The sequence below is a fragment of the Heloderma suspectum genome, chromosome 2, assembly GCF_057233095.1.
Source record: "Heloderma suspectum isolate Gila_16-S chromosome 2, 16-S_ref, whole genome shotgun sequence".
NCBI lineage: Eukaryota > Metazoa > Chordata > Lepidosauria > Squamata > Helodermatidae > Heloderma > Heloderma suspectum.
This window is the reverse complement of record NC_139459.1, coordinates 21855039-21882889: the sequence shown is the minus strand read 5'-3', so window position 1 is coordinate 21882889 and position 27851 is coordinate 21855039. Positions and strand designations below refer to the sequence as shown.

General features: G+C 45.1%; 1 long non-coding RNA gene across 7 annotated transcripts in view; it reads right to left on the bottom strand.

Annotated features, from left to right (window-relative positions):
- The window catches only part of LOC146351971 (uncharacterized), a 76337-nt gene that overhangs the window by 9397 nt on the left and 39089 nt on the right, over positions 1-27851 (bottom strand). For 3 of the 7 annotated variants that reach the window (XR_014787511.1, XR_014787506.1, XR_014787510.1), the window contains 2 exons: positions 16967-17058; positions 247-648 (listed from right to left, as the gene is read on the bottom strand). This is a non-coding gene — a long non-coding RNA (uncharacterized LOC146351971). The remainder of the gene's footprint in view (positions 1-246; positions 649-16966; positions 17059-27851) is intronic. The other 4 variants (XR_014787507.1, XR_014787512.1, XR_014787508.1 and 1 more) reach the window with 2 other exon arrangements.

Sequence of the window (27851 nt, the reverse complement as noted above, 5' to 3'; positions counted from 1 at the left end):
TTGCCTCTGCTCACCCTGTAAGCACAGGGCAAAGTTCCCTGCAGCTGGAAAGCTAACATAACCAGAGAGGCAGAGCTGGCATATCAGAGAGGCCCTTGAAGGCAAGCTTCCAGCATGCAAAGATTTATTTTTTAAAAGGAAGGAGCATTTAAACAGTCATTTCTCCACCTGCATTCTGATGTGGTATTTGCCCAGAAACTTATACCCATGATTTTTCTAAATATATGATCCGTTTTCAGTACTCACTTATTTGGCGATGGACAAATGTTGCTCAAACACATTGGGATGGGATGGAGAAGGTACAGTTCTGGCCAATCCACACCACTGAGCCACAAAAACCAAGTGACCCTCAGGCATGGCTTCCACCACCATCACAGCCACATCCTTTAAGGCACATGCTTTTGATCTTCTCCTGGAGTCAGGAAGGGCTGCTTAGCTGTACGTATTAATGAATCAATTCTGTTTGCACTGTTTTCTACCACTGGATCCAGGATGGAATGGAATTAGAAAGAGGTCACTCCCTGGGGTGCCTGTCATGGGCTGTCTGCTCAACTATCCCCTCAGTATCAGGAACAAAAATGATACAAACAGATCCTCTTCACGTGTACAGCTGGCAATGCACATCTGTGTAGTTGGCCTGTAGGGTGTCTATTGCAAACAATGAGGAAATGCATCACCAGAAAAGAGGACAAAAGAGAATACAGATTTGCATAAAATATGCATGTGCTAATTTATGGGTATATGTGCAAATTTAGAAAGGATTACGATATTGTCTGAGTTCATGTGTTGGTAACCCAACCCTACCCTCCTCCTCCTTCCCAAGGCCAATTGTTCCCCTTGCCTCTCTGTCTTAAAGCAGGTGAGCCAATGGGCAGTTATACTTAGGATCAGATCCAGCCAATGATCCAGAGGTCCCATCTTCACCATCATCAACACGAAATCCCTAAGCCCATTACAACGCAGATTGTCTGTTGGCAGCAGCCTCAGAAACTATGTGAAACTATATTTTATGTCAATATAAAAGCCTATAAATTAATACATAGTCCTCATTAAAATAAAGAGGGGAAAACCCCAACCCTGTCAGAATTGGCTAAACTAGGATAGAAGAGATCTTTATGAGCTTAAGGAGAGAACACAATCTCTTAACTTTCTTTCTTTCTTTCTTTCTTTCTTTCTTTCTTTCTTTCTTTCTTTCTGCTGCAATATTTTCATTGCCATAGACTAACAGCCAGCTTCTCTAGACAAAAAAGGAAACATACTGAACTCTCAGCAGGGCTTCCTCTAGGGATGTATGAAACACTTACCTGGTTTCGTCCAGGGACATCTGCGGTGTGGGGGAGGTGATCCTTCCCTCCCCCAGAAATCCTCAATGGGGGGGAGGCGATCCGTTCCTCTCCCCCGGAATCCTGCCCGGCCGGCTCCGCTCCGTGGCCAGGTTGCGGAGCTGCCGGCTGGGCCAACCAGCAGCAGGGCCTCCAGCCGCTGCCGGGCTGCTGAGGACGCAAATGGTGTCCTGAGTAGGGGACACCATTTGCGTCCCTATGGTAGCCCGTGATAGGCTACGTAATAATTGACGTAGCCTATGACTGCTAAAGCGGGAATGCAAATGGTGTCCCCTACGGGATCTGGGGGTGTGCAACCCGCCCCACCATCCTGTGAAAGCCCTGCGAAATGGAGCCTACCTGGCTTCTGCTCCAGCGGCAGTGGCAGCTCTGGCTGCTGCTGGGGTGCTGTGGATGCAAATGGTGTCCTGAGTAGGGGACACCATTTGCGTCCCTATGCTAGCCTATGATGGCTAAAACGGGGACGCAAATGGCGTAGGGGACGCCATTTGCATCCCCGCTTTAGCCGTGATAGGCTACATAAATATTTACGTAGCCTATCACGGGCTAGCATAGGGATGCAAATGGCGTCCCCTACTCAGGACACCATTTGCATCCGCAGCAGCCCGGCAGCAGCCGGAGCTGCCACAGCCGCCGGAGCAGAAGCCAAGTAGGCTCCGTTTCGCGGGGCTTTCGCAGGGTGGTGGGCGGGTTGCTCCGTTCTGCCACGGATTCCGGGGGGCCGAATTCACTGGAATTCGGCTCCCCTGGGATCCATGGCGGAATTCTCTAACATCCCTAGCTTCCTCAAACATTAAAGAAATTAGAAGAAAGGAAAAGAAGTTATTGTTCTTTCGGAAACAAGACTTACTCTGAGGTGAAATTCAAAGCACAAAAGCAGTCAAACTCCAAAATACTACATCCAATAGTTCTGAGTATGTGACAGTAGAAACCTCATCCGCTCCAATGCCTTCATCCATATATATGTAGAGATGTTGTAGATGTCCGACTGGGTCGAGGAGTCCATCCCCCCCGGACCGCAACCCCCTGACGGTGCCCGCTGAGCCCCTGCCCTCGCTTGCGCCCACTCGCACCCTCCTGGACTCACTGAGACCTGTCCGGCAAGTGCCCGATACTTTGCCACCTTGTTTTTACAGAAAAAAGGAGAGTTTAAAAATGTGCATATTTAAATATGCACAATCTGGGGCTGGGAAAGCTTAATATGTGCAATATTAGATGCATAGTGCATCTTTTTCAACATTTTACACCATTTCCTTGGGAAAACTCCCCACAGGATCGATGGGGAAGATAGGCAAGAACATTCTGAAGAGGAATGCATGCCTCATGTGGATTCAGGAGACAGAAGAAACATTATGTCCAGATATTGTTTGTTTGAAGCCATTTCAAGGGACGTGTTTAATTCCTGGGGTCTCAGAATAGCTTTGTTTGGTAACACACACACACACACACACACACACACTCCCCATGTTATAATTTTTGATATAATTATAATTCAGGCAAAACTCCTGAAGCAAATTCTCACAGATTGAATTTTTAGTTGCAAAAATGTGGATTTAAATTATATTTTTTTCCATCTGGAGAGTTATTATGGCTTTTTCTGTTGCTTTTATCCTTCCATTTTCTAGATATATATACATGCTTTATTGTATTTTGACTCTGTTTTAACTTTGTAAATCACCTGGATAATTATATATTAAAGGGCAATATAAAAATTAGACAGACAGATGGACAGACCAAATTTGGTTTATAATATTTTCAAACATGGTAGTGTACAATTAATCCAAGTCCAACTAGGGCTTCTGTTTGGTTTTCGCAAGGATGATGGAAAAATGCATATGCAAATACATGATTCCTCAGCCCAATATAGGAGGCAGGGCTGTGCCTGCATATCCTAGGGCATGAAGCTGGATGATTACCTGGTTGGAAAGGGGAACAGAGGGCTGGGATCAATCCTCCTCTCAACACCTGATCCAGGGAAAAGCAGCCTGGACACAGGCCCAGCTGTTACATACATGCTCTATCAGATCTCGAGGGGGTGGGGGAGAAAGAGAGTGGAAGTTCTGCAGAAAGAAAGCTACTGGGGAAGAAAATAATTTGTCTAATGTCAGCTAGGGATGTCAGAGAATTTCTCCACGAATCTCGGGGAGGCTGAATGCCAGCGCATTCGGCCCCCCGAAATTGGTGGAGAAACGGTCTGCCCCCCCCACCCCCCCGGGACGGGACATACCATGTGTGAATGTCCCTGGCGGCGGCGGCTCCAGCGGCGGTTCGGCGGCGGCAGCTGCAGCGGCCGGTCTTCCAACCGGCTGCCGCCGCCGCCATTTCCAAGTTAAAAAATAAAAAAACACACACGTGATAGGCTACGTAAAGATTTACGTAGCCTATCACAGCTAGATTTTTAAAAAACACCGTGATAGGCTACGTAAATGTTTACATAGCCTATCACGGCTGAGTGAAAAAAAACACCTGCGCGTACGCAAATGGCGGCGCCCATGGGCGCCGCCATTTGGGTTCCTTATTTTGGCACGTGTAGTCTACATAAACATTTACGTAGACTACGGCGAAAATAAGGGGAACGCAAATAGCGTTCCCCTTATTTTTGCCGTAGTCTACGTAAATGTTGACATAGACGAAATGTGCCAAAATAAGGAACCCAAATGGCAGTGCCCATGGGCGCCGCCATTTGCGTACGCGTGGGTTTGTGTTTTTTTTCACTCAGCTGTGATAGGCTATGTAAACATTTACATAGCCTATCTTGGCTGACTGCAGGGACGCAAACAGCTGCGGCTACAGCCGCTGCCATTTGCGTCCCGGCAGGACAGGAGGATTCGCGGCCGGAGGGATGGGGCGCCTCCCCCCCGGCCAGAATTTCGGTGGGGAGGGATGGGGCGCCTCCCCCCAGCCAGAATTTTGGGGGGAGGGATGGAGCACCTCCCCCCCACTGCAAATCAAGCTTCGGGTTCAGGTAAGGGACTTTCGTACATCCCTGATGTCAGCATATGCAGAGAAAACACTACCAACTTTTTCACCTAAAAATGGATATTGTAGAGCTGGAAAAAGTGCAGAAAAGGGCAACTAAAATGATCAAGGGACTGGACCATCTTCCTTATGAGGGAAGGTTACAACAGCTGGGATTGTTTCGCTTAGAACAAAGGCGAATAAAGGGAGACATGACAGAGGTGTACAAAATTATGCATGGTGTGGAGAAAGTAGATTGGGAAACATTTTTCTCCCTCTCTCAAAATACTAGAACCCGGAGACATCCCATGAAGCTGATTGGTGGGAGATTTGGACAGATAAAAGGAAGTATTTCTTCACACAGCACATAGTTAAACTATGGAATTTGCTATCACAGGATGTAGTGATGGCGACCAATTTGGATGGCTTTAAGCGGGGGGTTAGACAAATTCCTGGAGGAAAAGCCTATCACTAGTCCTCATGGCTATATGCTACCTCCAGTACCAGAGCCTATGTGCACCAGTTGCTGGGGAACATGGGTAGGAGGATGCTGGTGCTCTTTTGTCTTGCTTGTAGGTTTCCTACGGGCAGCTGGTTGGACACTGTATGAACAAATTGCTGGACTAGATGGACCCTTGGTCTGATCCAGCAGGGCTCTTCTTGTGTTCTTATGATTATAGCATCTCCCCTCTTCCATTCAAAAGGAGTCTAAATGGCCAAACTCTGCCATTTGTATCATGACTTCTTTGAGAATTAAGCTTGGCTTGTTTCGCTCAAAAGCACTCAGTGCAATTGAAGACAGGCAGGTTTGGAGCATAACTATCGCCACCTGTCAGGTCATATTACTGAGATCCTTCACACCAGAGATTTGTTATATTAAGGGGCATTGGAATTACTTATGTCAGGTAAATGAATGATAATTAAATGATATGTAGATTGTTAAAATACTCTTACTGTAACAGGGAAACATAAACAATAACATAACTCAGCCCCATTACAGAATTAGCTTCCTTTCAGCATTTCTCTTTGATTTGCCATTCACTGAAATCACTCTACACTATCACGACCATGCTCCTTCCTTCCACACATCATAAGCTGACATATACAATGAAATCTGGTGTCACCGTTTGTTGATAAGACAGGCTTCCAGGCCCCAAATTTAACTTCTTTGGAAGAAGACACACACACACACACAGATAGAGGCATTGCTAAATCTAACATTATAATAGCTTTCAGAACAACAACAATAGCAGACCATCACTCCTTATCATCAATATGCAACAGAAGGCAACTCGATCAACGTCCAGCTCATGCTACGAGACTAGTGTCATCATTACTAGAGACTGAGTAATTTCTCACAAGGTTTGTCTCAGAAATTGTAATTTGCTCATCAGTTTACAAATACCTCGGTCCAATCTCGGAAGAAAGTTCTCCATTCTTTTGAGAGCCCATTATGTGCCTATAGTGGGAATTGCCCATTATATGCATAGTGGGAATTGTAGCATGGCATCATGCTATGCATCATGATGTCAGGCATCACTACATTATGTTTCCCTCTCTAAATGGCTGTTTTCACATGTCCTACTGTTTTCCTGCAGTCAGTGTGGAGCTGCTGGAGCCAGAGGGAGTGGTTGTGGTGTGAGGTGTGAGCAGCATGAGTAGGAGCTCTGGAAGGATCACCTCCCTCTGCTGAAGGCCATATCTCCTCCTTGCCTGCCAGCCACCCCTGGCTGTCATACTCCTGTCCTGATCTCCTCCTCCTTGGATCCTTTTTCCAGTATCCTCTCACAGTGCCACCCACCAGTACCCAAGTCTAAAATAAATTTTTACATACTGAACAAGGAAAAAGCCTTTCTTTCTGAACTTGAGAGGAATAACCTCAATTGACTAGCTGGATACAGAAAGGAAACTAAGCCATGTATGAGAAAGACACAGTGAACAAGGGGTGGATACTAACCCATGTGACTATTTCTGCAAATCTGATTAGATTTTTGAAGGTTTTCAAATGCAAACTTGGATGTATCAGTTTGGAAAACAGTAACTAAAGGATTAAAGTGACATTATTTCATGAGAATGAGCACTGCAAATGTTTACATTTCCTTCAGAAAGTAAATGGTTCAACCAACCAACATCAGGACATGCACAGAAATGGCAGATTACATGGTTAGTCATGTAGGCTATGCAGGTGCAGAACATAGACATCTTGTTTTGAATAACAAAAGTACCAAAGTTCATAACATAGTCACCCAGCTATGGGCACATTATGAACATAATAGATTTTACCAACAAACTGCCTTCTTTTGAGTTTCATGAGCATCCCAAATCAGGACCCAAAACTGGGTTGCAGCAGGCCAATTTAAGCTGAGTCTCACCAGGACACAACCACCATTTCCTATTTTTTAAAAAATAAGTTTTAAAGGAAATGGGAAAAGAGAGGATAAAACAGATATGGGACCTGGAGATAGATTCAGAGTAATATGAGGGAGGGAGGGAGGGCCAGAAAGACAGACATATATAGAAAAAAAAAGAAAGAAGACAAAAAAGAAAAGTGGGTTCCATGTAGCAGGTAGGGATGGATGAATCTGTCAATTTCACTTCCTCCCACATTCAAATTTTGCATTCTGTCCTGTTGATGAAGAAATTTATTTTGGTAAATTCTTATAAAAAATTACTCAAATGAAATTCTCACACATCTGCACCAGTCAAATTCAGTATCCCCAGTGTGGAGAGGACCTTGTCGTACCTGCATCATGCCACGAGGACAATGTTGGGAAAAAAGAAGTGGTAACCCCACTTCAGTATCACAAACATAGCTGAACAGAGAGGGTTTCAAACCCAGACTTTTAAGAGCCAAGCACTCAGAGCCCTCTGTTGGATGTATGAATCTGTCCATTTCAGTTTTTATTTATTTTTTTATTTACTCCATTTATATCCTGCCTTTTTTCCTCCAAGGAGCTCAAGGCAGCATACATAATCCCCCTCCTCCTCCATTTTATCCTCACAACAACAACCCTGTGAGGTAGGTTGGGCTGAGAGTTTGTGACGGGCCCAAAGTCACCCAATGAGCTTCCATGGCCGAGTGAGAACTAGAACCCAGATCCCCCGACTCCCAGTCCAGCACTCTAGCCACTACACCACACTGGCTCTCAGTGTTTTCCCACATACATTTTTTAAAAAATCTTAAGTTATTCCCATCCTATTGATGAAAAACCATCAAATGTTGATGAGTTCTTATAAAAAATGATCTGAACAAAACTCCCACCCATTTCTAGTAGCAGACTGAGTCTACATTTAGGTCTGAAAAGGTTGACGACCACTGTCTTGGACCAGCATGCAATCTTCTCAGAGCCCTTTCCTATTTTGGCTTTTTTTGAGCATCTGCTGCAGAATATCTGTACATTGCAGGGGATTTTGCCCAGTGGCCATGTTGGTTGGAGACGATAGGACTTGCAGTTCAATACCTCTGGAGGGCACCAAGTTGGAGAAGGCTGTTCTAAGTTCACTGGCTAGAGTTGATGGGCTTCATTGCTGTTCCACATAAACTGAGAGTGAGGCACAGAATGAGTCACTTCTTGTGGCTGTGCATGGCAGGAGAAGATCAGTAGGGGCGACAAGTTTTTCCAGGGAAACTGATCTACTGCTGTTGAATTAAGGGATGGCGTGGGTGCTCAGCTGAGTCTGGGAGTCCGACAGACTCCTCCCTGCTTGTGTCTCTGGGCTGTGCCCGCTGAGCTGCTGCTCCCGCTCATGCCCCTGCACTTGCCGAGCTGCCCACACCTACCCTGAGCTGTTTGCCAGTGCCCATGGTTCTCACAGTGGCCATTTTGCTAAAAAGTAAACATAAAAATGGCAACTCAGGAGTTTCCATACACTTAATATTGCACACACAGCACCTGTAAAGGCCCCATCTATGCAATATTACAGGCATCAATGGCTCATTATACACCTGTAATATTGCATCTCTGGGGCCTTTATAGCTGTTTCGTACACAATATTAAATTTATGGAAGTTCCTAAGTTGCCATTTTTTTCACAAAATGGCAACTGCAGGAACAACAAGCACTCACAAATGGTTCAGTGTAGGTGCAGTAGCTCGGCAAGTGCGGGGGGCACATGTGGGCAGATCTGGAGGTGTGCAAGCAGAGACAGTGGCTGGGCAGGTGCCCAGAGAACCGGGGCTGGGGGCATCAATCCATCCCTAGTTGAATTTCTCATAGAAAAACCACCAATAAGCTCCCAACAAATGCCAGCATCTCCCAGAACACACTTTATAAAACTGCAGCTTCAGAGTGTCTTTTAATAGGGTACGGACTTTTATAGGCAACAGTCTACTTTGATTGAGAGGTCATGATTCCTAGCCTAGATGCTTCTGTTAATGTCTTTTCTACAGTTGCGTCATAAGAGTAACATTACTCTTAGCAGCCAATGCATATGTTGTGTGTAGCTTTCTAACTGGATACAGGCAGTGATCATGGCAGGTTTAACCTATGTTTAGTGTATCACTGTCAATAACTGTTTTGTGAAACTTCTGCAGTATATATGAGCCAGCTGGTATTAGAGGAGGTGTGAAGATATTTTCATTTTGGGGGTGGGGGAGAAAGAGGTGGGAGGAAGGGGAGGTTTGTGGGTGCATTGCAAAGTCTGTTGCCATGAAAATTATAGATTTTATTTTGCTAATATGTCTTTAGTATTTTCACTCAGTTTAGATGGATTTATGCCTTGTGAAATCTGCTGATACTGTGGCACTTATTTTGCTTGGCAGCTGCTATTAAACCTTGTGGTACATTTGCATTTTGTAAACTTTCACTCCTGGGAATCCCAGTGGGGATGGAGAGTTACACCATGAAGTCTGATCCTGGCTGATTTGCCTCTGAGCATTTATGTGTGAGAGAAAAACCTGGGTGATCATGAGATGTCAGGGGGATTGGAGAGCTCTGGAAGAACAATGGGTTTGATCACTGACTTAAACACATTTTTAAGGGTGTGTGTGTGTGTGTGTGTGTGTGTGTAGTGAGGAGGGTGAAAGTGAAGGGACAAACAATTTTGAACTCTATTCCTTAAAGAGCATGCAGAACCATATTTTGATTCAATATATCATACACAATAATCATCCACTATGTTTTGCACACAAAAGCACATGATTCATATTACTCAGATTCAGTCAACCTTGTAATGTCCACCTAATCCAGGCATGGACAACCTTTTGTTGCTGTTATTGAGGGCTTGTGGGTAATCTGTCTGGAGCTGCATGTCAGAAAGGATGTATGAGAAATTCATTTCAGTTTGTTTTTCACCAGAATTTACCCAATTTGACCTCCTGGTTCTGAATGCAGAGTCTGAAGCAAAGTCTGTACATCTCTGAGCATGTGATGTGATTCATGGATGAAAATAATTCATTCAACAACATGTGTACATTTGGAAAATGTGCATGAAAATATGCATACTTTTGAAAATACCCTTTAACAGAAATACCCTTTAATCAATGGGAGAAAAATGCCTGCATTTCAAAAATGCACACAATGGATGCATAAAACTGGGAAAATGCACATGAAAATGCACATGGAGTTTTGTGCAAATAGAAAAAAATGCTCACAATCTGATAAGGACATGAGTCACAAGTGTCAAGGTGGAATTTGAAGAACCACAGCGAACTTGAGTTTTCCTGATTTGCACATTCCTACATGTCTCAGCAGTGGGCAGGGCCAGTGGGTAGGCAGGGCAGAGCCAAAGGGGGTGGGACACTGGGACTCCCCTTTTCTCTTTCTGCCACTTCCTTTTCTCTCTCTCTCCTTTTTCCTTTGCACCCAGTTTTCTGCACTGGAAAAAGTGCACAAAAAGGCAACTAAAATGATCAAGGGGCTGGAGCATCTCCCCTGTGAGGAGAGATCGCAACAGCTGGGATTGTTTAGCTTGGAAAAAAGGAGAGGAAGGGGACACATGATGGAGATGTACAAAATTATGCATGGTGTGGAGAATGTGGATAGGGAGACATTTTTCTCCCTCTCTCAAAGTACTAGAACCCACTGGGGTCATCCTATGAAGCTGATTGGTGGGAAATTTAGACGGAAAAAAAAGGAAAGACTCCTTCACACAGCGCATAGTTAAACTATGGAACTCGCTACCACAGGATGTAGTGATGGCCACCAATTTGGATGGCTTTAAAAGGGGGTTGGACAAATTTCTGAAGGAGAAGGCTATCAGGGGCTACTAGTCGTGATGGCTATGTGCTACCTCCAGTACCAGAGGCAGTGAGCCTGTGTACATCAGTTGCTGGGGAACATGGGTGGGAGGGTGCTGTTGCGCTTGTGTCCTGCTTGTGGGTTCCTGGTCAACAGCTGGTTGGCCACTGTGTGAACAGAATGCTGGACTAGATGAAACCTTGGTCTGATTCAGCAGGGCTCTTCTTATGTTCATATGTTGCACTCCCAGGGAAATGACAAATTGCTCTTGCCATTGATTCCATGAAGGCTTTTGAAATGAGGGTGAGGGCCAGATGATGTGAGGCTGAGAGCCACAGGTTGCCCACTCTGAGCTAAACCAAAGTAGTGGTGGTTCCTACTTCCTGAGAGCCAGAAAGATTGGAGTGAGTAGGAAGCAGAGACCTGTGAATTCACCAGTGGGCAGTATCAGGATTGGGCTCAAGCTCCCTGGTTTAGTTTTGGACTCTGATTCAGATTTGGAGGCAGAGTTAGAAGAACCCCAACCAAGACAGCTAGCAGGGGAGGAAATTCCCCAGGACTAACCAGGAGTCAGGGGTGAATCTTCTCAGGAGCTTATCGAACAGGAGGCCCAGGTTCAGAGACTGCCATCCCTCCTGCCCTTGGGAACTCACCCTTGGTCAGAGGGGGAGGGAGCACTGGAACTGACAGATGCCAGAGTTCAGCAGAGAGTTAAGTGGGCGGAGCTGAGAAGAGGTGGGAAGCAGTCTGCCAGATTGGTTGCCTGTCAGAAATTAGGTCAGGAAGACCCTCCCTGCAGGAGGAGCCCGTTAAAAGCCTAGACATGGCAGGAAAGAGTCCATTTGAGTTGACAGACTTTGTTTAGCTAATTAGGTGTAATGCTACAGGGTGTGAAGAGGTGTTAGTAACTGAAAAAAGGTTTTGTGGATTGCACAGTGAGTCTCTGTTACCTCACTACACAGCGGGAGGACTTAGCAATCCCCGATAGGCAGGGACATGTCAGCACATTCACTCAAATGGTCATCGTCCTTTGGTGGATTCACCACTTCAGCCAGTACCTCTAAAGCTCATCCAAGTCCAGCCAGATCCACAACTATGGATGTAAACTGGTTTAACAGTCATTTCTTTTTTTCTCAGGAATTCTGGGAATTGCAATCCTGTAACGGGATCTGGGGACATCTCAGGGACACTTCTGACATTAACTTTAGTAGTGTTGCACCTGCTGCAGCACATACCCATTCCATGCTTCTCCAGTAATATTGGTAGATACAAGCCACAGAGGAGGAACTCACAATTCAGCTTCTTCCCAAAGCAGTATCAGGGGGTCTTCCAAACCAGAGAAATGCAGCCAGGGGATGGAGCCCACAGCATGCCAGTGAAGTGCAGGATGAGTGCATGCCGTGTCATGCACAGTCTAAAGGGGCCTTCACAGATATTTCTCAGCAGCTCTCAGGAGCCACTGGGGCTAGAACTAGAAACCCTTGGCTCTGTGGGCAGCTGCCCCATGCGTTAAAGCCATCAGAACTGTGGTTTGGACAGAGGAATCTGTCAATTTCAGTTTCTCTCAGTTTCTCATTTTCCTAAATGTAAGTTTGGTTCATTGTGAACTTTGAGAATTTTCCCAATCTTAAATTTGGTTCATTTTGTACTTCAAGAATTATTTATTAACAGTATGAATGAAAAATCCTATGCATTTCTGTGTGCACTCCTCCTAATATATGTATTTTAAGTGCAATTCTGCCCAATATCCACATTTTTGCCAGCAATATTCCCAAAATAATGCAATTTGAATGTTATTCTCACAAATACACACACTTTGGTTTGCACTTTTCCCCTAATATACACATTTTTCTGTGCATTGTTTTGATTGGAGAATTCCATTTCAAATTTTCAAGTGCAAATATAGAAGGATATATCTGTGTGAAATTAGGAACATTGGCATAAAATGTGAATCTAATGAATTTCTCCCCTATCCCTAACTTGGAGCATCCCCCTGGCAGTGAAACAGTCTCAGACTCTGGACTGGCACTGCCCATCCAGCCTGCTCATTAAGGGCGCAATCCTATAGGGACAGGCAGCCACCTCCAAACTCGGAGGCGACCGCCTATCTGATGCACAGCAGGAGAAGCACAGAGGGGATCATTCCCTCCGCACTTCTCCTGCCCTGCATTTGCGGCTAGACAGCCAATTTCGGCTATCTAGCCACAGGAAGGCGGAGCAGGGGAGGAAGCTGCCGGATGACACATAGGATGTGTTGTACCAGCATTTCCACCTCCCCCCCCAGAATGCCCCCCCCCGGAATGCCCCGTTTTGGCTGCTCCATGCTCCTCTACCGAGCATGGGCAATGGGGCTGTTCCGTGCTGCCTGCGAGGCAGCATGGAATGTGGGAGGTCAGTTATCTGGGAACCAATCTTGGAGCATGGGCTCCGAGGTCAGTTCCCAGAAAACCAGATATCCTATGGCTGTCTAGCTACTGACTAGCGGCCATAGGATTGCTCCCTCCACTGTTAGACAGGAAGGGGCATAATGGCCTTCCTGTTTGTGTTGGCATTTTGCTAAGCATCTATGGTTTTCCTGCATCTGGTGAGTTTCTGTGTGTTCTTCAGCTCTGACCTTCTGGTAGAACTCTTGGCTCCTAGTGCCTGCCTCCTGGCACTCCTCTTATAGCTGCCTATAGCTCAGCCCTGACAGTAGCTCACTAAACTACTTTTCCCAGGCTTCTTTGTGGAAGCAATGATGATTAAAATGGTCTAAAACCAATATGTGTTCGTGAGGCAGTCTGAGATTTGGAGAGCCATCGTAGTGACAGCCATTTGCGTGCTTGCAGGCAGCCACGATAGGCTATGTAAGTATTTATGTAGCCTATCACGACAAACATTCCACCCTGACTGCTCATTGGAAGGACAGATACTGAAGCTGAAGCTCCAATATTTTGGCCACCTAATGCGAAGAGAAAACTCCCTGGAAAAGACCCTGATGCTGGGAAAGACTGAAGGCAAAAGGAGAAGGGGACGGCAGAGGATGAGATGGCTAGATAGCATCACGGATGCAATGAATATGAACTTGAGCACGCTCCGGGAGAGAGCGCAGGACAGGAAGGCCTGGCGTGCTATGGTCCATGGGGTCACAAAGAGTCGGACACGACTGAACGACTGAACAACAATCACGACAAACAGCAGGGACGCAAATGGCGCCCACTATGCCATTTGCGCCCCTGCTCTTTGCCGTGGTAGGCTAAGTATTTACGTAGCCTATCATGGTAAAGGCAGCCATGCAAATTTGCGTGGCTACCTTTACCATGATAGGCTACGTAAATACTTACGTAGCCTATCACGGCAAAGATCAGGGGTGCAAATAGCGTAGCGGCCACCATTTGCGTCCCTGCTTTAGCCATGATAGGCTAAGTAAATATTTACGTAGCCTATCATGGGCTACCGTAGGGATGTAAATGGCATCCCCTACGCAGGACACCATTTGCGTCCGCACTCCGCACCAGCCCAGCAGCGGCTGGAGGCCCTGCTGTGGATTGGCCTGGCCGGTGGCTCCACAGCATGGCCGCAGAGCGGAGCCAGCCAGGCAGGATTCCAGGGGGGAGGACTGGATTGCCTCCCCCCCGTCGAGGATTCCGGGGGGAGGAACAGTTCACCTCCCCCCCCAGCAGATGCCCCGACTGGAACCAGCTAAGAGATTCGTACATCCCTACTTCTTTTAAGGCTCCTTTTAATTTATATATTTATTTAAAATGGTTTTTAGGCCACCTTTAAGGATGTAGAAATACTAATAAAAATAGTGATAAATCATTTGCTTTGACAATATCTGTATGTTTCTAAATTGCTGGTTGCTGAGATTTTTGTCACAGCTGGAGCCTTGAGTGTTTTTCATACAAATAATTTCATTGACTTCATTATTCTAATTTTTTTAAAATGATTTCAGTATAAACTTTTTCTTCTCCTATATGCATGGGCAAAAGCACTCCCTTTTTTTAATAAAGCAATTTTCAGTTGTTAAACAGACATATGTTGGTTTTCATTCCTTCTGCGGCACACAATAAAACTAAAGGTTTTTTTTCCTTTTGTTTTTTAAATAGACAACACCAATGAGCATGATGAATAATTAGGTGTGCAATCCTATGCATGTTTAGGCAGAAAGAAGCCCTACGACTCCCAGCATTCCCCAGCCAGCTATGCTATGCTGGCTCAGGAATGCTGGGAGTTGTAGGACTTTTTTCTGTCTAAACATGCATTGCATTCTAAACAACAAACAAGTTCAAACACCTCAGTTCAAACAACAAATGGTTGTTCAGAGATGGCATGAAGTTTTTTAAATGTATTATCCTTCACCTGCTTCGAAAACCTATTTTATATTAGTAGATTTCCAGTGCTGGAAGAGGCCCTAAACCAGGAAATCCAACCCCCTCTTCCGTCCTGAGTTAGGAAGCCAAGGGGGCATAGGACTGATGACTCTAGGATGGTGCCATTCCTGAAGAACACTCCTTGGTTGTTTGGAACAGGGCATTTAGCATAGTGGTGCTCACTATGTTGAATAATCTTTCCCCTGAGATTAGACATGTGCCCACAATTCTTAGTTTTGGTGCATGTTGACAACACATCTATTTATGCGAGCCTTCCCAGTGTAATTTAGCCTACCATGGATAGGTAGATACTATATACTGGATAGGTAGGTAGTATATATTGATTCTATTTATTGGATTTATATTTTCATGATTTGTGTACACTATTGAAATCTGAAGATGTGTGCGTGTGCGTGTGCGTGTGTGCGCATGTACACCTATATCATCATCAGCATCGTCACCATGTTTTATATCGCCTCATAGCTGAAGCTCCCTGGGTGGTTTACAAAGATTAAAAACATTAAAAATACAATATGTAAAATTTAAAAACATAAAAAACATACAACAGACAGTATACACAGAGCCAACATATACCTAAAAAGAATTTTGAGTAATCAACAATCAGCCAACCAAACCACATAGACTCACAAATAAATACATACATAACAGGGAAATTATGCCACTTGAGGTTTTTATTGTCACAGCTCCATACTGACTTGACAACCCTAATGGAGTGAAGAAGGTCAACCTAACAGCAAGTGGTAGGCCACTGGCAAAGCTTCACATCTTGATCTGAACTACCCTGCTGATTCTTGGGCTGCAGGATTCACATAAAATGGACACACTCCATTCATTTTCCAGTCAAGCATGCAGGATGCAGTTCCCTTTCTTTTTAGTTGGAGTCAACGGGTAGGCTGTAGGCATTGGGTGCAGATCTAGAACAAGTGAAGCATCATTTATTTATTGTGGAATGAGCGTCTGTACAATGGTGGACTCCAGTGAACGTTAAGCATATGGAAATTGTCTTCAAACCAAGAGGGTTCAAGGACTTCACCATCCATTTAAAAATATTATTTTTGTCCATTAGTTTTAATGCTTCACCCATTCTCGATGGGCAACCAACAGCCTATGTATAGCAGCTTGGGAAGGGAATCTGAACTGGGAAAATGTTGCAGGAGGAAAAAATTAAAACCCACTCCCTGAGTGCTATGGTCCTGGTCTGAATCAACCCCCCATCACTTCATTTACCTTTTTTTTTTAAGTGGAAGAACATATCACAGCCAACAGTCAACAGAGCCTTCCCTTAAACTTTCACCTGGAACAGAGGAAGTTTCCCCAAGGTCCATGTGGCTCAGCATTATCTTTTTACATTGGTTGGCAGCAGCTCTGCAGGGCTCCAGACAGGAGTCTTTCCTAACTCTACCTGGAGATGCCAGGGATTGAACCTAAGACCTTTTGCATGTAATGCATGTGATCTACCACTGACCTATGGCTCTTGTATCACCTGACAACATATTACCTGATTTGAATCTAGCTCCTGTGTCTTGCTCTGAACTGAAATGTGTACTGTCAGCCCTATCACAAAAGTACTTCTTTATCAAAGGTCTACCAATTATTTTGTACAGAACAGATGTTTTGGTAATTACCTGATTTTTATCTTTGGATACTGGCCATGTATATTTCATTATTGTCATGTTATGACCTATCTGCTAGCAGAGAGGCATATACTGAAACTACCGTTTCCATCCAAGTCTCAGTAAGTTATTGCTCTATAGATTTCATTTGCCATTTTAATTACTGCTCTGGAGAAAATCACAACTCGTTAGTTAAAATGGTGTATATAGAAGTGACATCTATATGCATATCCTCTTCAAAGCAGTTTCATTAGGTTTGGGGGGGAAAAACTGTTTTCAACCCTTAATTATTTTTTTTTAAACCCTCAGGTGCCAGGGCTCAAAGTATGCTTACAAGCCTCCCTATCATGGAATCAAAGCCCCCTAAAAACAGATTTGCCATTGCAAATTGGCAAAGGAGATGCACTCTGCATATTCTCAGAGGAACCTACAGATTTAGTGGGGTGTGGGGAGAAGCTTATTGAGATCCCTACTCTTACATGCATGCACAAAAGTACTTACTTTTTGATTAAAGTGATTTTCAGGGAATCTCCTCTTTTAGAATATGAGATTTTCTGCTTTGATGGCCAAAAGTCAGTTTCAGAATCCTAATGCTGGAGATCAAATAACAATGGAGGTTTTTTTATTTCTGTTATTTGTCTGGTGACCTGGCCATATAAAAAGATTTACCAAATAGTATATAATATTCTCTTGATAGCAACCAACAATTGAAATAACATGGCCAAACTACATATAACATTAAATGCATCTTGGTGTCTCAGGTGTAAGTTCAGAGGAAAATCCATCATACACTATTGGTAGTATTTGCTTTGTGTGGAGGGGGAATCACACATTGGCAGCGAATGGGATTTTTCTTTGGGACTGCAACAGGGGAGGAAAGGATTAAATCCCCACTCCACACCTGTTCTGGCCCCATTAATTATTAACCCCACCACCATAGCTGATGGCATTTGCATTTTTAAAACCTGCACCTTAGATGCAAAGATGCAGTTAACTGTCACACATCGCATGTAATTTGGCCTACAGCATTGTGTTAAAAAATGCTAGAAGGATTGTGAATCATGCTGGGCATACCTATGCAAAACTATTTCTATTCTCATTTCGTTTGTGTGTTTGTATGCTGCTACGGCCTACACCAGGGATGTTGAACCTCTTTCAGCCCAAAGGCCAAATATCATTTTGGATAAGGTCTTGGGGGCACATTCCAGTGGTGGGCAGGGCTGAAGGCAAAATGGACATGATCTGAAATACCAGCATACTTTAGCTTAAACCTCTTACTGCCAGTAGCTAAGCTTTAGAAGAGGCACTTCAACCTTCTAGACAGAGAAAAAAACTGCACAAGATCTGGGAAACCAGCAAACAATCAGTGTTTGGAGGAAAGGGGTGGGGCCAGAGAAAGAGGACAGAGCCACCCGGGGAACCCCATAGGGTTGGATTAGGACACTTGGAAGGCTGCATTTGGCCACCTGATCTATGCCATTAAGAATTGGTTCAATTAAAGGAAGAACACACTTGTCTGCAACATTACGTATCACAGAAATGTGTTATAAATTCCAGTAGTATTTTGATACTGGACAGTGATGTTGCTCTTGGACTCACTGTAGAAATTCCAGAGAGTCAACAAAGGACCCTGTCATTGGATTGGGCTGCTTTTGTCTCCTCTTGTAAACTTACCATCTTCATCATGCATGTGATAAACTGCAGTAAGCGATTGTAGCAAGATCGCATGAGGTATGCAGTGAGGCAGGATGGATTTTTCCCACCTGCTGTGGGTATGATGCTACCAGAGCGACGCTGACATATGTGTGGTTTGGTGTGAATTTGAAGGCCCTGCTGTTTTAGAGAAATGCCCCTCTATTAAATTGCTTGTGCTACGACACACCCCAAAGGGGTTTCTTCTTACAAGATCCAGCTCTCCCTGAAAGAGGACATACTTAAATGAAATGATAATTTAATATTGACCTCCTAATCAGAAGCATTAGTTTTAGAAGGAAGTGGTATTTTTGTTAATATGTTTAGCTGATTGTGGCTCACAGTGAATTTACACACTGGGAAACATTGCCGAAAGCTAACATTTTCTGCTGGCAGATGCTATGCAATTTCACTCCAGCTAAATATATTGTAAGCTTTCAGAAGGACTGTGCCTCAGTAACTTTGTGAGCCTTGAAATGTTGATCACTTGGCATATATGACAATGGCTTTATGGGTTAAAAGGAAAGCATGGTTATGCAGAATAGCCAAAAGAAATGCTGAAGGGAAATAAGGGAGGAGTAAAGTAAGTGAAAAAAAGGATCAGAAGACAGCGAGTGTGAGAAGATAATATTTTAGCATATGGCTTGTATGAAGGTTTACAGATAGGTACATAAAACAAATTCAACTCCATGAAAATGGATGCAGACCAGTATGAGAGTTCTTATTATTTAAGAGACAATATAACACGCCTTTAATGTCTTGAAAGCAAATTATAATGTCCTACGGGACTGGATGGCTCAGTGGATTAATGCACTGAACTCATCCATGACTAATCTGACCAGTAAACATTTTAATTGGTTAGCATTAAAGGAGTCCATCAAGAATGAGTTCAGAATGACTTCACTAAGCCCGTCTTGGTCCTTCAGGTCAATTTTTATAAACCATGGATTATTCAAGATATAGATACTGTATCCTTCAAAGAGGGCTTGATTAAAAAACCAGTGATACTTGTGGTTATTTTTGAACCCTGCTGGCTATTACAATATACAATTGTTATGAAAATAACTTTGCAGTGGATGGAAAACAGTAACTCATCACATTTATGGCCCCCTCCCTTCCAACCAGAACAGAGGGTGGCATATACAGAGTTATTGCAGTTCCTCTCAGGAGATGTAAGTTGGAGTGCAAGATAGAAAGACATGGCCAAGAGATTTGAATCCACTCCTTCCCAGTCCAAGTCGAACAATATATCTGTCACATTGGGAACACATGAACAAATTAAAAGAGAGCTAGCCTAAACCAGATTATCTTATTTTCATTGTATGCAGCGCCTGTGTATTACGTATGCATTTCCTAGATGATAACCACCATGCTCCTGCTGCCATATTCACGTCTTATTTATCTATTTATTTGATTTATATCTGGCCCTTCCTCACAAAGAGAGACAATAGCAGTTCACAACTTATATGAAACACAGTACACCACATAAACAACATTAAAATCTTGACTCTAAAATAAATATATAAATAATAAATAATATATAATAAATATATATTACAATACAATACAATCCTCAACACAAGAAACTGATCAAAAGCAAATAGACCATTTGCCTATAGGCCAAAAGTCTGCACAGATACATTGGTCTTTAACTTGGATGTGACCTCATCTGTAGCCTTCTTCAGGACTTCTTAGTCACATGGAGAACTAGGGATGTTGGAGAATTCCATGACGGACTCCAGTGAGTTCTAAAGAATCCGGCCCCCCGGAGTCCATGGCAGAACAGCCTCCCCCCACCACCACCCCGCGGAATCCCCCTGGAATAGAGCCTACCTGGCAGCGGATGCAGCAGCGGCGGCTCCAGCAGCGGCTCCAGTGGTGGCTCCAGCGGCAGCAGCGGCTCTGGCTCATGTTCCAGCCGCTGCCAGGCTGCTGTGGCCACAAATGGCTACGTCGCTATGCCATTTGCGCCCCTGCTCTTTGCCATGATAGGCTACATAAGTATTTACATAGCCTATGACGGCAAAAGGCAGCTACGCAAATGGTGTAGCGGCCGCAATTTCCGGCCACAGCACCCCAGCAGCAGCTGGAAGTCCAGCTGTGGCCGGCCCCGGTCAGTGGCTCTGCGGAGTCACCGTGGAGTGGAGCCAGCCAGGGAGGATTCCAGAGGGAGGGATGGAGTGCCTCCCCCCCACTGTGGATGCCCCGGAATGGAGCCAGGTAAGGGATTCGTAAATCCCTGGAGAACCTCCACAGGCACAGGAAGCTCTCCTGTTGAGATTGCTGCTAGTGCTGCACCAAAAAAATGTCCTTCCTTTCTGCCCTGAACATTCTCATCCAAATTGACTGAAAGGAAATTGCTTTCAAAAAGAAATTCAAACAAAAAGAAAATTGTGAAGGATGCAAAGTCTAGGCTGCCAACACTTGATGCTGTTGCACCTTGCAGTGGCAGTGCAAAACCCCAAAACCCTTAGAAAAAAAGGAAGAAGTTGTGCTACAACCCTTGTCAATGGTGAGCATTACCTGTGAGCAGGGATGTGAGAACTCACCCCCATTTGGGTTCTCCGGATGTCTGCCTAGCCCCTGTCCCTGCTCGCCAGTCCCCGGATCACTCTCAAGCCCATCCCATGCTCGGGGAGCAGCCTGCACTCACCCCAGCAGCCTTGTTGAGCTCCATGGCCACCATTTAAAAATAAAATAAAATGGCAATCGCAAAAATGTGCATGTGTTTGTATGTGCGAAAATGTGCATTTTTGCAAATGTGCATAGTCTCATGTGTGAAACGTGCATTTTTGCAAAGGCACACATTAGTGTGTGTGTGTGTGTGTGTGTGTGTGAGTGTGTGGAAATGTGCCTTTTCAAGAAAATGCACACTTTCGCGCATACGCAAATATGCGCATTCACAAAATGCATATTTTTGCATGTGCACAAAAATGTGCATTTTTGTGATCAACCTTTTATTTCTCAAAAAATGGTGACCGCGAAGCTTGACGAGGTCACCAGGGTGAACGCAGGCCATTCGCTGAGCGTGGGCAGGGGGTGAGCAGGGGCAGGGGCTCAGCGAGCGGGGCTCAGGGGTGTGGGCAGGAGTGGGTCCGCCAGATTCCCAGACTGAATCAGGCGCCCATGCCATCCCTACCTGTGAGAAACTGTTGGAGATTTTCTCCTCTTCCTGGAGCAATTCAGTAAAGTTGTTCACCCAATTTCTCTGTCCACAAATAGAGTGGAGAGTTTTGAGAGGCACAGGTATGACTGTTACCCTCCAAGTATACAGGGTGATGGATGTGACACAGGAGAGGGGCAGAGCTGGAGTGGTCCTCTCCTCAGATGTGAATACAACACAGTTTGGGGGGAGGGGAGAATGCCTGAAAAGGGCTTATGTGGCATACATAATGTGTAGACAAAGCAGGAATGCTAGCCACTGATATCTGGGGACAGGGGACAAATTCATTTGGTTCACATTTTAATGCAAACCAACCTAATTCACACTTCCAAGACTAATACGCGAACAGTAACACCATTATCCTTTGGGTTTCACACTTCTCTGTATTTTGCAATGCAGTTATCCATTTTTTAGGTGTACAATGCATAATTAGGGAAAATTCCATACAAAAATGTGTACATTAGGGGAAATCACTTGCAAATCTTTGCCTATTAGGAGGAATTCTGTGCAAAACCACATATATTAAGAAAAATGATTCCAAAACATAAACAAATATTTATGGGACAATTTTACCCCAGAAATTGAAAACTGACGCAAAAACACGGTGGAACAAAGCTGTGCCTGAAAAAAAACCCAAAAGTTGTAGGAAGTGAAATAGACAGTTTCATCCATCCCTTCTAAAATCCCAAAGATGGCCTGACATATCCACTTCATGATATGTCCCATGGGCTCTTTTTGCACCCTTGCTTCCTCTGCTTAGATACAAAAGAAAGAGTTACCAAGGGGTACACAGGGAAACCAAGCACCAATACCTCTCCTTGCATGATAGCATTAGCCATCTGACTGAACGTCCTTGCTGATCCCCTTGTTCACTATTCATAGACAGTTTGGTACAGATCACACCATTTGGCAATGTAAGGGTGCAAGGCTGATGTTAAACTGACAGGCAGTTTTGGACAAGTGTTAATCCTGAGAAAGCTAAGAGATTGGCCAGAAATTAGAGGTTTTGAAGAGAGCAGGATCTGGGACAAACCTTGTGAGAATTTACTCAGTCTCTAGTAATGATGACACTAGTCTCATAGCATGAGCTGGACGTTGATCGAGTTGCCTTCTGTTGCATATTGATGATAAGGAGTGATGGTCTGCTATTGTTGTTGTTCTGAAAGCTATTATAATGTTAGATTTAGCAATGCCTCTATCTGTGTGTGTGTGTGTGTCTTCTTCCAAAGAAGTTAAATTTGGGGCCTGGAAGCCTGTCTTATCAACAAATGGTGAAACCAGATTTCATTGTATATGTCAGCTTATGATGTGTGGAAGGAAGGAGCATGGTCGTGATAGCGTAGAGTGATTTCAGTGAATGGCAAATCAAAGAGAAATGCTGAAAGGAAGCTAATTCTGTAATGGGGCTGAGTTATGTTATTGTTTATGTTTCCCTGTTACAGTAAGAGTATTTTAACAATCTACATATCATTTAATTATCATTCATTTACCTGACATAAGTAATTCCAATGCCCCTTAATATAACAAATCTCTGGTGTGAAGGATCTCAGTAATATGACCTGACAGGTGGCGATAGTTATGCTCCAAACCTGCCTGTCTTCAATTGCACTGAGTGCTTTTGAGCGAAACAAGCCAAGCTTAATTCTCAAAGAAGTCATGATACAAATGGCAGAGTTTGGCCATTTAGACTCCTTTTGAATGGAAGAGGGGAGATGCTATAATCATAAGAATATAAGAAAGAGGGGAGATGCTATAATCATAAGAAGATAAGAAGAGCCCTGCTGGATCAGACCAAGGGTCCATCTAGTCCAGCAATTTGTTCATACAGTGTCCAACCAGCTGCCCGTAGGAAACCTACAAGCAAGACAAAAGAGCACCAGCACCCTCCTACCCATGTTCCCCAGCAACTGGTGTACATAGGCTCTGGTACTGGAGGTAGCATATAGCCATGAGGACTAGTGATAGGCTTTTCCTCCAGGAATTTGTCTACCCCCCCGCTTAAAGCCATCCAAATTGGTGGCCATCACTAGGGATGTCAGAGAATTCCGCCACGGATCTCGGTGAGGCCAAATGCCAATGCATTTGGCCCCCTGAAATCTGTGGCGGAACGGCCTGCCCCCCCACCCCCCCATGACTCCCCCCCAGGATGAGACTTACCTGGGGTGGATGTTCTGGGTGGTGGTGGCTCCGGCGGTGGCTCCGGAGGTGGCTCCGGAGGCGGCAGCTTCAGCGGCTGGTCTTCCGACCGGCTGCTGCCGCCACCGCCATTTGCAGTCTGGCGTTTTGTTTTGTTTTTTTACAGAGACGTGATAGGCTATGTAAAGACATACGTAGCCTATCACATCCCGGTAAAAAAAAACAACGCATACGCAAATGGCAGTGGCTATAGCCGCCGCCATTTGCGTTCCTTATTTTTTGCTGTCTTAGTCTATGTAAATATTTACGTAGACTATTACGGCGAAAATAAAGGGGAACGCAAATAGCATAGTGGGCGCTATTTGTGTCCCTTTTTGATTTGCCGTTTTAGCCTACGTAAATATTTACGTAGGCTAAAACGGCAAATCAAAAAGGGACGCAAATAGCGCCCACTATGCTATTTGCATTCCCCTTTATTTTCGCCGTCATAGTCTACGTAAATATTTATGTAGACTTAGACGGCGAAAAATAAGGAACGCAAATGGTGGCAGCCACGGCCACCGCCAGTTGCATGCGCCTTTTTTTTTTTTAACCAGCAGCCACCGCGGCCCGAAATCCGGCTGCGGATGGCCCTGGCCTGGCCGGCTGCTCTGCGGAGCTGCCGCAGAGCACAGCCGGCCGTCGAGGATTCCAGGGGGGAGGAACGGATCGCCTACCCCCCTGTCGAGGATTCCGGGGGGAGGGACGGAATGCCTCCCCCCACACACCATGAACAGAATCCGCAGAAAGGTAAGTGACTTTCGTACATCCCTAGCCATCACTACATCCTGTGGTAGCGAATTCCATAGTTTAACTACGCGCTGTGTGAAGTACTTCCTTTGATCTGTCTTGAATCTCTCACAAATTGGCTTCATGGGATGACCCCATTGGGTTCTAATATTTTGAGAGATGGAGAAAAATGTCTCCCAATCTACTTTCTCCACACCATGCGTAATTTTGTACACACCTCTATCATGTCTCCCCTTACTCGCCTTTGTTCTAAGCAAAACAGTCCCAGCTGTTGTAGCCTTCCCTCATAGGGGAGATGGTCCAGTCCCTTGATCATTTTAGTTGCCCTTTTCTGCACTTTTTCCAACTCTACAATACCTTTTTTTTTTTAGGTGTAGCAGACCTTTTTTTAGATGTGGCTAGGGATGGACGAAAGTCCCTTACCTGGTCCCACAGCTTGCTTCGTGGTGGGGGGGAGGCGCTCCGTTCCTCCCCCCGAAATTCTGGGCGGGGTGGGAGGCGCCCCATCCCTCCCCACCGAAATTCTGGCCGGGGAGGCGCCCCGTCCCTCTGGCCGAAATTCTGGCCGGGAGGGAGGCGCCCCGTCCCTCTGGCTGCGAATCCCGTCTCCTGCCAGGACGCAAATGGTGGCGGCTGTAGCCGCCGCCATTTGTGTCCCTGCAGTCAGCCGTGATAGGCTATGTAAATCCTTACGTAGCCTATAACGGCTGACTTGGGGGGGGGGGGAAAGCGTGTACGCAAATGGCGGCTCCCATGGGCGCCACCATTTGCGTTCCTTATTTGGGCACGTGTAGTCTACGTAAACATTTACGTAGACTATGGCGAAAATAAGGGCAACGCTATTTGCGTTGCCCTTATTTTCGCCGTAGTCTAGGTAAATGTTTACGTAGACTACACGTGCCCAAATAAGGAACGCAAATGGCGGCGCCCATGGGCGTCGCCATTTGCGTACACGCTTTCCCCTCTCCCCATAGTCAGCCGTGATAGGCTACGTAAGGATTTACGTAGCCTATCACGGTGTTTTTTGAAAATCTAGCCATGATAGGCTACGTAAATCTTTATGTAGCCTATCACGTTTGTTGTTTGTTTGTTTGTTTGTTTTACTTGGAAACGGTGGCAGCGGCGGAGGCAGCCGGTCGGAAGACTGGCTGCCGCCGCCACCGAACCGCCACCAAACCACTGCCGGGAGCCTCCGCCTCCAGGGACATTCGACAAAGGTAAGTCCCATCCCGGGGGGTGGCGGCGGGGTGGCGGACCATTTCTCCACCAATTTCGGGGGCCCGAATGCGTTGGCATTCGGCCTCCTGGAGATTCGTGGAGAAATAATCCGACATCCCTAGGTGTGGCAGAATCCTGGCAGAATGATAACTGGTCCATGTCCTGAACACATATAATGCAGGAACTGTACATGACAACATAAGAAGAGCCCTGCTGGATCAGACCAAAAGTCCATCTAGTCAAGGATTCTGTTCTCACGGTGGCCAGCCAGCTGCCTGTGGGAAGCCCACAGGCAGGACATGAGTGCAATAACACCATTCCTCTGGTGTTCCCCAGCAACTGGTGTACATAGGCATGCTGCCTCTGACACTGGAGACTGCATGTAGCCATCATGACTAGTAGCCATTGATAGCCTTCTCCTCCATGAATTTGTCAAATCCCGCTCTAAAGCCATCCAAATCGGTGGCCCATCACTACAACTTGTGGTAATGAATTCCATAGTTTAACTATAACTGTGTAAGGCAGTTTGCTGAAGCTTATTAGCAGGTCAGGATCTGGTCAATGCCTGGAGTGGAGGCTACTTGGGAACCCTGTTTACAGCACTATAAGTTTGATTATGGATGAAAGGTGACATATAAATGTCATACATAAGTAAAATAACTATGATCTGATTCACACATGGGTATTCATCAGTTGAAGATTTCAGCTTTCAGTGATGGCTTGTATATGGGCCATCACAGCTAAAACTCCCATATCTCATCAGATGTGATCCTTTTCAATGGAGTTGGCTGACATATTGAGTTGCAAGCCATTCTGGTCCATTTTACACATGCATGCACATAATTTGATTCTAAACACTGGATTGCAATAGACTTGGTAGACTAGGCCCGTAGGAAGCTGCTTTTTCCCAGTTCTGCTAGCGACGCCAGGGACTGACCATGGGACCTTTGGGCACGCCAACCACCGAGCACCAGTGAATGACACTGTGAAGACATGAACTAATGCCATTGAAGAACATGGCATGTGTGGTGGTGATACAAGGCAATACAGATGTTCTATCTGTGATCTATTCACAGATAGATTCACTGTGATCTATTCACAGATAGATTCACTGTGATCTATCTGTGTCTATTCACACATGGAAGCCATAACATGCAGGTGTGAAACACACACACCACCCTCAAGTGTACAGAAACAGAATGCAATAAATCACATGATATCCATGCATATGTGCACCAGCCCATGATGATGGGCTGCTGATGCCTGATTTAAACATGACACTGCATATGCCAAAGAAATGTCTGATAGGTAGGGATGTTGAGGGCACCCAACTGGGTCCAGGAGTCTATTGCCCCCCCACAACCCCCTGAACTGCGCCCACTGAGCTACTGTCCTCACTCGACCCCCACTCACACCCGCTCATGCCCTCCCAGACTCACCACAATCCCATCTAGTGAGCGCTCGCCATTTTCCTGCCTTTTTTCAGTGCAAAAAAGGGAGTTTTGAAAATGCGCAGATTTAAATATGTGCAGTTTGGGGCCGGGAAAACTTAATAGGCATAATATTACAGGCATAATGCCTCTAATATTGCACCTATTAAGCTTTCCCAGACCCAAACTTCGTATATTTAAATCTGCACATTTTCAAAACTCCCTTTTTTTGCGCAGCAAATATGGTGGGAAAATGGCTAGCACCCACTGGTCAGGATCACGGTGAGTCCAGGAGGGCACGAGCAGGCACGAGTGGGTACGGGCGTGAGTCTGGGGGGTGGAAGAGTGGGAGTGGGGCTTCAGTGGGTGCCCAGAGAACCCAAGCTGGGGTGTGTTCGCACATCCCTACTGATAGGCCCTTTCCAACCCTACTATTCTATGATTCCATGATTCTATGTATAACTGTGGGGGTTCCATGCAGCTGGTATATTGCTTACATTGAATTATCAGCCCCATCTGTTGTCTTAGACTGGCTGGGCAGAGCACATAACTAGTACTGTTTATTCAGCCTTCATTGGCCACAAGGTTTTTTTTTCTTCTGGCCTCAGTTCAGGGCTCTTGCCTTTAAACCCCCAATGCCTTGGGACCTGAGTACCTTAAGAACCACCTTCTCCCATATGTTCCTTTTGTGCATTCTGTTCAATTCTGCTGTCCTTCCTCCTGCAGGCAAAGACCACTTTATTCAAGAAGGCCTTTTTAATTATATTTTTTCCCTGTAATTATCATGTTTTTATTGTATCTTATCATATTGTTTTATTTTTTTAATCAATTTTAATTTTGTAAGGTGCCTTGAGTGCCATATTTTTGGTAGGAAGATGGGACACAAATCAAATAATTTAATAAACAAACAACAACAACAACAACAACAAACCTGCTCCATGTTCACCACCAACTGAAA